The sequence below is a fragment of the Meleagris gallopavo genome, chromosome 8, assembly GCF_905368555.1.
Source record: "Meleagris gallopavo chromosome 8, MGAL_WU_HG_1.1, whole genome shotgun sequence".
Classification (NCBI taxonomy): domain Eukaryota; kingdom Metazoa; phylum Chordata; class Aves; order Galliformes; family Phasianidae; genus Meleagris; species Meleagris gallopavo.
The window spans coordinates 1,947,016-1,959,028 of NC_139411.1; the positions used below are offsets into that span (position 1 = coordinate 1,947,016).

The window sequence follows — 12,013 nt, forward strand, 5'->3', positions numbered from 1 at the left end:
ATCAATATTTTTGTTGAATTGCAATATTATAAATTTTCCCAGCCATTTACTTTATTCCCTTTCCCATACAAACTAGCCCTTATCCAACCAGCAGTTAGGAATGTAACCTATTCATACATTAAAATGATCTATTACCCAAATCCCCTGTGTGCTGTTTTCTGTAATAGATGTTTAAGTACCGTATGCTATATGCACACACAAAAGCACATGAATGGATAAATCACTGACATCTTTTTGAGGTTCATCCCACTGAAACTACGCATACCCCATAATGTTCTCCTCCCCCTTACATTGATCTTTAATTAACCTGAGACAAAAATGAACGTGTAAATCTTTAAGTTGCTTTCTTCCTAAATAAAGATGCTTTTAAAATCACCTCAACATCAGTACAGAGAAAAATGCTTCTTGTTACATAAATCAGAAATCTCACAGCTCTCCTCTATTGTGAAAGTCATCTGGCATCGTATCAAGAGTAAAATGGTTCCAACTGTTTGTAACGATACTGAAATCAGAATTAAAAGGCCAAGGCTAGAGTATGCTCATACCCATTCACATTGCATGTCTACAAATGAAGAAAATTCTCTAAAATACACATGCCACTGCAATTGTTATCACAGGCCTCCTTAATGAACACTGGTAGCACTTAGAATAGGAAATGTGAGCGCCAGACTGTAGAAGCTGTTACTGCAAGGAATGTTTTATATCACAGAAGTAGTATTCCTACTTGAGAACTTTACAAACTCTTTATAACACTAGAAAGGAAAAAAAATAAAAAAATAAAAAATAGGGGGCGGAGGGAAGGGTAAGAAATAAGGGAGAGGCACAGAATCAGATACACTTAATATATTGCAAAAAGTATTTACACACTTGACTGTGTCTACTTTCAGTCTGCCAGACTTCAAAGTTTGCCAAGCTTGTTATGTCCTCAGATGAACTCACCAAATAATTATGTCTCAGATTAAGATTTCTGGGTGCAAAAACTTCTGTTTCGCCTTCCAGCTCCTCTATTAACTATGCTGTGGTCATTGGGTTATTACTGAGATGGGATCTGTAATGGAGCCTAATGGAATTCCACAAGGAAATTCACTGAAATCTTCTGCAAAAGGGCAGCTCACTTCTTATTTATATATATATCAGCTAGGTGGCTATCAGACAAACCCTAGAGGAACAAAGATACTTATAGGATAAAAAGAAACTACTAGGGAATGGGAAACTGGTGATTTGCACCCATTTGCATTAACACTTAGTTTACAAGAGTGAAAAGGAACCAGGAGAAACCATGGCAGAGAGCATTGGTTCTCAGTCTCTGTGCTACTTGAAACTTCAGTGACAGTAGTTCAAGTTATTAAAAAATGAGAGACTTCTTTCGTGACATGCTACTTAGGATGTATAGCTCACATAAATAAATGACAAACCATCTCAACGCAGTAGGCGATCCATTATCAACTCTGATACATGACTACTGCAAACCTTTTTGGAGCATGGTTGCTTCTTACTCATTTGTTAAGAAACATCTTATTAATCAAGACAGAGCAGAAAGAATGGAGACAAATAACACATCTATAATTACCCTACACTGAACTGGGATGCTACAGTTAAAAACTGTATTTGATGTAGCCTAATTAGAAATATTGATTAAAATGAAGCCAGCTCACTGGAAGGATGATGATAATAGGCTAATAATAACAATTGATTTTGCTTTGATAAATGAACCAAACTGAGCTGAAGGTACTTAGATTTTGACCTATTTATGGCTCACATCCCCTTTCCTCCTTTGTTACATTCAGTTTCTGAGATTTATTCCAAATATTATTAAAGATAAATCTAGAAAAAAAAACATATAATTCACAGAAGGATGTGACAGCAACCACTCCTATGATGGACCATTTTGAAATATAGAAATCTTGGTTTCCTCCCCTCACCCCACTCCAGCTTTACCAAATTACATGTAGTGTGTGAGCAGCAGTAATAGTAATTAAAAATAATGAGGTCTGCTAGGTCTGCTAATTCTATTATCTTTATAGCATCAGGCTTCAAGCAACTCACCAGCAAAACAGTGCAGATGAGAAATCTCTTCAGAAGGCTCAGTGTTTGTTTACAATGCAACAGGATAATCTTTCCAGCCTAAAATAAAGAAATAAATAAACCAGAAAACAAAACCAGAAGCAGACAAAGTAAATGGAATTCAGGGGGAAAAAAAAAAAAAAAAAAAGAGAGAAAAAAAAAGATAAAAAAAGCAAAGGTTAATTGGTGGATAACCAGCATAAAACTGTTTCATTGTTTTTCATCCCTACAAAAAATCGAGGACAACTAAATAAGGTGTTGTAACTTTTTTTTTTTTCAATTATTTAAATTTCTCTGCAAATCCTATTTCCTCCTGGAGTAAAATAAAAAGTGGAACTTTGTACACGCTGCATTTGTGTACTCTTTTAACTTGCAGTGTGAAAGCCACAGTTTTTAGAAACCCTCTGCTACTTCCAGCTTCAATAGGACTGACACTACTCTAACTTGAAATGTCCTCAAACTGGAACTGAGGTGTAGGTTTAAAATAGGACTACAGCACAGTTGGTCCTTTGTCTGCCCTGAACTACTAAACAAGCATTTCAGTTTATTTCTGCTACATTCCAAGGTCATCTCTGATCACTGGCTTCTTATGGAGCTCAATTGCAGATATTTTTTTGGCAGTGCACTTAGTTCCTGCATTACCAATGGAACAGCACAATTTAAATTCCTAGGCTTAACATTTGCTTAACATTTTTCAGAAGATGATCAAACACTGTGCAGTTTTCCTGGCTTAAGAGGCAACCATACCCAATAGCCTCCTGGAAAACTGTGAGCAGGCACCCACAGACTCCAGAAGAGCCTTGTTCAGCACATCATGTGCATACAGTGCTTCACAAGCTCTCATGTAACTGAGCCAGGGGAGGTTCAGGTTAGATATTAGGAGGAAGTTTTTCACCCAGAGGGTGGTGAGGCACTGGAACAGGTTGCCCAAGGAGGCTGTGGATGCCCCATCCCTGGAGGCATTCAAGGCCAGGCTGGATGTGGCTCTGGGCAGCCTGGGCTGCTGGTTGGTGACCCTGCACGTAAGCAGGGGGTTGGAACCAGATGGTCATTGTGGTCCCTTTCAACCCAGGCCATTCTATAATTCACTCTATGTAACACTTGCATCCACTGTGATTGCAGCACATTTTCTGTGTTAGAACTGAAACGTGCACATGGAAACCAAAACATCACTATTTACAACCATTTCCTAAAAACCTGAACCTCTTGCACAGACTTCAGAAGGTAACCCACGCCAGCAAGCACTGCAGTAGCAGATATCGCTTGCAAATTAAGGGCGCAGAATAAAATTCAAAATGAAAATAGTCAATAAATTGAACCTCTGTTTTGCAGGAAAATCTACTGTAGATTCTGTAGCTTCTTCAGGAAGTTTAATAGTATTTATTATTCTGCTTTATAAATGAAACGGAGAACAGAAATACAAAAAGATAATTTTCTTAAGTACATTTTCATATTAACTGGAACATTGCAGAAAATAATGTTAGTGAAACTAGATGCCATTTAATTTTTCTATTTAAGTAGCAAAAATGAAACAAAAGATATATCACTCAAATGTCGTTGGAATGTTTCAACCAGATACAGCTCTGTCCACAAACCACTCCGAGATACACTTAAGGATGTATTTCATGTTTAGGACACAAACTTTAACAATAAGGATTTTGTGGATTTAATATTTAAAATTTAATTTTAAGGTTTTTTGTTTGTTTGTTTTTTACGACAAAGACAGATCATACCTAAAAAGAACTTAATTTAACAGAAAAAAAAAAAAATGTATAGGGAATATAGGAATATATATGTATTGTTTTTCTGGGACACACACTCCCGGATCAGTAGGACAGGTAGCTAAATTCAATATAAGACTGCTTTAATAGAGAATTACTAAAAATATCCATATCTACAGTTCTTACAACATAACAAAAAGTACAGTAAAAGAACTAAGCAATAAGATAAAAATTTTAAGTTCTGCATGAGAAAGAGAAATCCACACACCTATCTATTCAGCACCCATACAAAAAAAAAAACATTAGCCTTGAGCTTAGAATTTCTTTTTTCTTTTTTACCATTTTTCTTTGTTTCTTACTGAAGAATAATGTAGATGATACTTATTTCAATAGACAGTGTATTTTGTGCAACTTGTTTTCTTTGTAGATTGCTACTCCTCTTTCAGTCTACATACCTTACAATCTATTTCCAACACTTTTATAAAACCATCACATTCTATAATACAGCATTTTTGTACACACACTCTGTATATATTCATTTTGGAAAACACATCTGCTTGAGTTATACTGCTGTGAGGCTGTGAATTCCTCGCTATGAAAAGTCACACAAACTTCACATCAAAACCAAAGGTCAGAGGCCAACAACAGAAACGGGTGCACTGAAAAATATCTCGTAACATATCTATTAAATCCATACTAAAATCTTAAAGTTCAGTGCATCTGAAAGCAAGAAACTTACATGGTAAATCCTATTGAGATCTCTGCATCTCAAGCTAGAAATAGATGCAGCCAAATGGGATCTGCAGGACATGCTTAACAGCACCTTTCAGGTCAGGCCAGTATCATGAAACACTTCCAGCTGCCTGAATTTTGCCTCTGTGCTCCAGAAGTCCAAAATGCTATTGCAGAATCCCACAGTCCCTTCTATCTCATATTCCTTTTATCAATATGAACGTTATATAAGGTGAGACTGTTGCTGTTATAGAGCATATTCACATGGTTTTAGAGCATCTTCACATGACTCTCTATACATTCTTAAAAGAAAAAATGGACTTGGTTTTCATCTGTTTGGATAAATCAGGCTGGTCTTCTCCCTCACAAGCAGAAATACCTTAAAAGGTTGAGATAAGGTCATAGATACTATCATAGAAGCAAAGAATCAAAATGGCTTAGCTTAGAAAGGATCTTAAAGATCATCTAGTTCCAACCCCCTGCTGTGGGCTGGTTGCCACCTACCAGCTCAAGCTGCACAGAATCCCATCCAGCCTGGCCTTGAACACCTCCACGTACGGGACACCCACAGCTTCTCTGGGCAGCCTGTGCCACTGCCACAGCGCCCTCTGAGCAAACAATTTATTCCTAACATATAATCTAAATCTCTCCTCTTTTAGTTAAATGGCAGTCCCCTTTGTCCTGTTGCTATCAGACTGCATAAAAAGTTGGTCCCCCTCCTATCTGCAAGCTCTCTTCAAGTACTGGAAAGCTACCATGAGGTCTCCCTGGAGCCTGCCCTTCTCCAAGCTAAACGGGTCCATCTCCCTCACCCTTTCTTCATAAGAAAAGTGCTCCAGTCCTCAGAGCATCTTCATGGCCTTCCTCTGGACCCACTTGATGTTCTTTTTGAGTTGGGGCCCCTAGGTCTAGATACAGTAGGGACAAATAGCAAAGATCAAAGCATTGGCAAGCACAGAAAAAGAATGCTCACAGATTTTAATGAGAGCTGTAAAGGGACTAAATTCAAAATGTCTATGTCCTGTTTTAGCAGTGTTTCTTTAGTTAATCCTCCTCTTTTATTTATTTTATTTTTAATCTGTCTCCTACCTTTCGTAATAGCTGTGGATTGGAGAAGATCATTCAATGGGTTGAATAGAATGGAAAGCATAGGAATAACATGTAAAATGCCACAGACAACTACACTGGTTAGCATTAGTTAGGCTCAAAAGTGAAGCTGACAGAAATTGAAGGAAATATGAAATTGCTTTTTAACCCAATGCTAAAGCATTTTCATGTGGAATCATAGTGCACGCATTCAGGGAAACATACTAAAAACTAAGCAATACATTCCAAATAGACACAACTCATCCTTGCTTCCTTTCAGGGACTCACAATGGAGCTCTGCAACTCCTAGAGGGAAAAGTTAGTCATTTTGCCTATTAACTCCCAACAGATGAAAAAAAAAACAAAACAAACATCAATGGAATAAAAAAACAAACAAAAAAAAAAAAGAGAAAGCAATAGATTTTTTAGAATCTAAGGATTTATGTAACAGAAGCGATCAATCTTATCAGTATGCAAGAAGAGAATGGGCAGAAGTTGGACTCCAGTGAAATGGATCATAAACTCACCCTCATTAGGAATTTCCACAGCAACCATCTACATCATCAGTACTTCAATTAAATTCATATTAACAGAATGGAGGCTAAAGGCTTTCAAGAAAAAAATTACATCTTACAGGACTCACCAACATGATTTGTTTGTAACACAAGTTTTCAAGTTATCATCAGCAACTTAATTATAAAATCACCTTCATCCAACATCCAACGTCACTACAAGCTGCCATGTAAAGTGTGGTCTTACCCTCTTTTTCTAGTTATTTTCTCCTACCTCGGGCTGACACAGTTGACCATGCTACTGTAACATAACTGAAAATAAGTAAAAATGTTTGGTTCTCAGGATGGATCAGGTCCCTTGTTCTAGTTCAGGGCATAAGCACACAGACACTTCAGCACAAAGGAGGAACAGCAAGCAGCTTTTCAACAACACTGCAGAAGCATGTGAAATTGAGCTGGCTCTATCCTTGACTTGTGTACCTGATCTTCTCAGAAGCTACAGTCAGAAAACCAGCAGTGTTAAATAGGTTCTGATGCACAAATCCTCTCCTCCAACACACATGCACCAACCGTGCAACCCAAAGCTCTTTGAAAATCGAGTAAGACAATGACTTTCATCCCTAACAGCAGAAACTGGTAGATAGGTAACTAACCCACAGAGCACAACTGAAAAGGGAAGTAAAAACACACTTTCAAAAATTTCTGGAAGAATTACTGAGTGAAAAGATTGGGAGCCATGAACAATTAACGCATTTTTCAATTGTGTCTTGATAAAAGTTCTCTTCCTCCACATAGTGTACTGAGGTTCCAGATAGAAATAGATTAAATTAATTAAGTTCCAATTTTTTTTTTTTTTTTTTTTAATTATTGCCCATACAGATATGGTAACTACAAATCTTCAGTGTAAACGTAGAGGGGCTTTGACAGTGAACTACCCAGGTAATGGACTGTATATTGTCTCATTTTTATATACACTAATTAATTGTAGCTTTTTTATTAAGCAGAAGAGAAAGGAAATAATCTTCTAAACAGTCACTACTTCTCATAAGCTCCTGACTTAAACTATAGACAAACTCATTCTTCCATTATCAGTTCCACAAAGCCAGAACTCATCACTTTGGTACAGAGAGTTTCAGCTTTGCAAATAGACTTCTACTATAATTACTTGCTGGCTCTTGTAAGTGGAAAATTTAATTTGCTGAAGTTACAATGCCCGAACTGGTCATTCTTCTAAAAGAAACTGCACGAGTCCTTCAGAAATAGGCTCAGAAATATGTGAAGTTACAGGAGTCTTACTGAAAACAGCAAATGAGCATCGAGACTCAAAGTCTTCTCCCCAACGTTTTTCAAAGGTATTTAGTTGGGATCTTTTTAGGATCATCAGGAGGCATTCATACAATTGAAAATAAATCCAAGTCCCATTGACAGGTGTTTCCTATTGGCTCCATGACTAGGAATATACTTTCTCTGAACATGTGCCTAAAAGGCTTTTATTTGACACTAAGGACGTTGGAATTGGCTTCTTTACATATGATGAGCACATCTGTATGCTGTGTTTTGATATTCGTCCAGTAGAACTGAAACTGAATTTGCTATATTTGAAAGTTAATTTGAAATAACTCTTCCACTGAGAAAATGAAGCTGGCAAAGCATTTGGAACACAAGCCTTAGGAGGAGTGGCTGAGGGAAGTGGGGGTGTTTAGTCTGGAGAAGAGGAGGTACAGGAGAAACCTTACTGTTCTCTACAGCTACCTGAAGGGAGATTGTAGCATGGTGGAGGTGGGCACCTTTTCCCATGACAACAAGAAGTAGCTTTAAGTTGTGCCAAACAAGCTTCAGGTTGGATATTGGGAAAAAAATCTCAAAAATCCATGAGGTATTGGAACAGGCTGCCCTGGGACATGGTAGAGTCAACACTTACAGGTTTTCAAGAAATGTGTAAATGTCACAGCAAGTCACATAGTTCAGTGGGCATGGTGGGAATAGGTTGATGATTGGACTAGATGATTTTATTGGTCTTTTCCAACTTTAATGATTCCATGATTCTATGAAAAGCAGACGGTGGAGCTGGCCTCCTAAACTCAAAACAAAGTCTGCCATGAAATATGTTGAATTTGTCTTGTCTTCATACTGCCATGTCCTAAACGAATCCGATTGGCAAGAATAGTACTGCAAAATACATTTGGTATAGTACTTGCTAAAAATGCTTTCCTCAGGCTGAACATTACAATGTCTTCAATATAAACATGGAAGTCGTGCATCTGAAAACCTGTACTAGTGTTCTTGACTAAAACATGCTTTCCAGATTATACAGAATTTCACAAGGCTCAAAGCCTGGAAAAATGGTAGAATAAACAATGATATTATTGCTTAGCATACTACCAGAGCAGAACTGTGAAGATGAGAGCACTCTGAAAAATTGCCTTTAGAAACAAAAAGAAATGCAACTACCAAGACTGGTGAGTACACACAACTGATGACATCGGTCTGGTCTGGCTTGGCACCACGTGAGTCCTGATACCACAGCTATTTTCTCCTCTCTCCCACTCCTTCCTGCTTTTCCTTTTTGCCATCATTGGCATGCACAAAGCCACACCACGAAGAGGGCTCAGAAAAGTGCTTCTGCTGAAAATCAGCTGAAAAGAAGGGGAAACAGAGACAATGAGGGTCAACAGAAGCAGCCTGCAATTAGGTTGGCTTGAACCAATCTTGAACCGATACTCTTGCTGTTCAAAGAGGCTATCCCTCTTTCTATCTATCAGGATGTCCACAGTCAGCTACCCCATTTAATTGCATAGGCACAGCTAAAAGCTATGAAAGAGAGAGGAAGGAGATAGCCTTGTCTGAAACTTTATAATGCAACCTGGTGCATTGTAGACATAATAAAATTATTTGCTACGCCAGTCCACACATTAGAAGAGCAGCTGCCTAGTGCCTAACTACGAAATTAGTCTGTAAATGAAAAGCAGGAATAAAGAGAAGCCAAATGGAAAAATACTTCCTGACCCAGCTAAAGAAAACCATTTACAGCAGTTTCCCAGCACACAGAAAGAAGGAAGGGTGCATGCAAGGCACTTAGATATAGAAACTGAACTTCAGTATAGTCAGCAAACAGATATCTGAAAGGATGCTTCAAAGACACTTATCTCTTAAAGATAAAGTAGACTGTTCTTTGACTACATAGTTTCATGAAGGAGAATATTCTAGATGTAAAATTTGGCCTAAGAGAGCAGGAAACTGATAACGTATTGATCGCAATATTTATGTAAAATCATCTGCATTTCTATACATCTTTCATCTACTGTTTCCCAAGTTCTCTACAAACGGTGTGCAACTGTTGTGAACCAAAGTAAATTCTCCAAAGTCAGTCAGGAGACTATTTTATCAAGTTAATCCATCCCTAAGATACAGCATGAAATTATATCATTTTATAGGCAAAGAGATGAGCAGATTTTTCCAGCCTCACAGCAAACAGAAGAGAGACTAAGATGTCATATCTTACCCAGTGCAATAAAACCACAAGTTTGGTATTTGACTTGCCTTGTGTTCTTTCACCACAGTAGACTGAATCCAAGCGAGTTTAAATTATCTGAATCTCAATTAACTTAATGGATCTGTGGCAATTTACTGCCATGAATGATCTGTCCTAAGTACACTAACGCCCATTCAGCTAAAACTAGGGGTATTCAGTTCTAATTTGCTCATAGTTCCCCCTCAAAACAAAGTTTTATGTTTTCACCCATAGCTGTGGGACTGTGTTAAACAAAACTAAGTACCTTCCTTCTTAATCTTGTCATCACAAACTAATTAAAAACCTGTCTCCATTTTGGAGTCCCAGGCCTTGGAAAAATGCAAGTTTTGGCAGACTCATCCCAGTTTCTAGTATATGTTTATTCACCTATGTTATGCACTTTTGATAGTGCTCTGCACAGGAGAGGAACAAGAACGTAATATTTTCTGTAGATGTACATAGAGATAACTGAGTGTGTAATTTGCACTGTGCTGCCTGCACTCTACAAGAAAAGTGCTGTAATATAAAAAATTCTGTGCTTGACTACTGATTGGGTTTTTTTGTTTGTTTGTATGTTTCCAGCATGCCTCCCAATTCAAATTTGCTAACTGAAATAAACACAGGGACCACATATGGTCTGTTGACCTACTGGTTCTCCCAGATGTTGCAACATCCAGTAACTATCCAGTCCAATAACTATCACTGGACATTGGACACTGGACTGGACAAGTCTGGACATTTTCTCAAAGTCACATTTTTTCCACAGCAGGAGTAGACATGGAAATCAGTTCCCTGGAACTTCCCATCCATGCCCCAAGCTTTTGAGGGCTGCATATTTTTACAGAGATCTGGACCTAAAAAGGAACAACATATACAGCAGAACTGGTGGTCTCTGCTTCAGAGAAGGACACATCTGTGGCCCAGCTCTCCCTAAACTCTAAACCCAGGTTCTGGATTTGTTAGGATTATTAACTGCTTAATTTCATGAGGTACGCAGGGCTCAAGTCTTGGCCCTCCTTGTAGAAAGATTTGTACCTAGAGTGCTAGCCCTTAAATATAGGCAAAGTATGATTTTTCAATTTGTCTGCAATATTTATGTGCAATGAGCATCACTTTGCAACAAAAATTGATTTAACGGGTTATCTTGATTTTCTTGTTACAAAATGATTCACGTCACATTTGTGTGGTCAACTTGGTAGTGAATAATGAATATTGTCAACGTGTTAAAAAAATTAAGAAGCTAGTAATAAAAATTATCAAATACATGTTAATATAATACAAAAAGGTGATATCTTTCTCCCATGGCATACAGTTTCTTTCCAATTTTAAAAACCAGAAAAAACATTGACCAAAAAAAAAAAAGCCAATGTAAAAAAAAAAGTAAATAGAATCATGCAAAAAAAAAAAAAAAAAAAATCTTGTACATATTTTCATTTGAGACATTCACTCCTTGACTGCTTGAGATGCCTGCCTGTCTGAAAATCTGAATGTTTGTTGACTACATCTACTGAGAAGGAGGAAACACTCCTATGTGTTTCACAGCAATGGAATGAAAAAGGGAGGAAAATGAGTTCTATAAGCTCTTTTGCAGATTGCATAACATAGAGCTTCTACAGTTTCTTCTACAGTTAACAAATTTAATCAACACCCTGTCACCACTTTACCGTCCGAGAAGGCTTCTGAGATTTAATGAGTTCTAATTGAAAGTGCCAGTGGACCAATATGGACATGGGAATATTCAAGACTTCTGCAAAACAAAATATTACAGGAAGCATACTGTTTGGCAGAAAATGAACTCAAGTTTATCTGAGAATATGGTGCTCCTTGGATAGAAAGTAATATGAAAGCATTAAATTTGGCCAACTGAAAATTAGCCAAGTAGAAGCATTAATGTCAGTAAATGAGTTAAATATAAGCTTTAAAAGAAAAAGGAAAGATATAAATTATTTCTTCAAGTTAAATTCCTTCTCAGTTTCTAAAATACCTCTGAACATGAATAGACTTACACAAAAAAGAGCAATTTTGCCCACCAAAACCAGAGGAGAAATGAGTCCATGCATCTTTGTGCATGGTCATAATGGCTTAGCAAGCCAAGTTACAGTCCTCTTTCTCAAGACATCTTTTTTACAAATCAGCAATGTTCTACTTCTCTTGATTATTAATTCAGCATTTCATCTTTTCTGGTAAGCTGCCTAAATACATCAGATTTGTGCAGTTTTGATTCATAACAATAATGGATTCTTGTTATTTTTCTTCAGAGATGAAACACAATATCACAAAATCTAAGATCCTATTCTTAACAAATGATATCTTAAAAAATGTCATTCCAACATTTTCCACCAATAAATTTTTGCTGCAGTACAACTGATCATGTTTGTTCACCAGGC

General features: G+C 37.3%; 1 long non-coding RNA gene across 1 annotated transcript in view; it reads right to left on the reverse strand.

Annotated features, from left to right (window-relative positions):
• The window catches only part of LOC146543826 (uncharacterized), a 36,719-nt gene extending 34,089 nt beyond the window's left edge, over positions 1–2,630 (reverse strand). The window contains exon 1 of the long non-coding RNA XR_014884753.1: positions 2,047–2,630. This is a non-coding gene — a long non-coding RNA (uncharacterized LOC146543826). The remainder of the gene's footprint in view (positions 1–2,046) is intronic.
• Between the last annotated feature and the right edge of the window lie 9,383 nt (positions 2,631–12,013).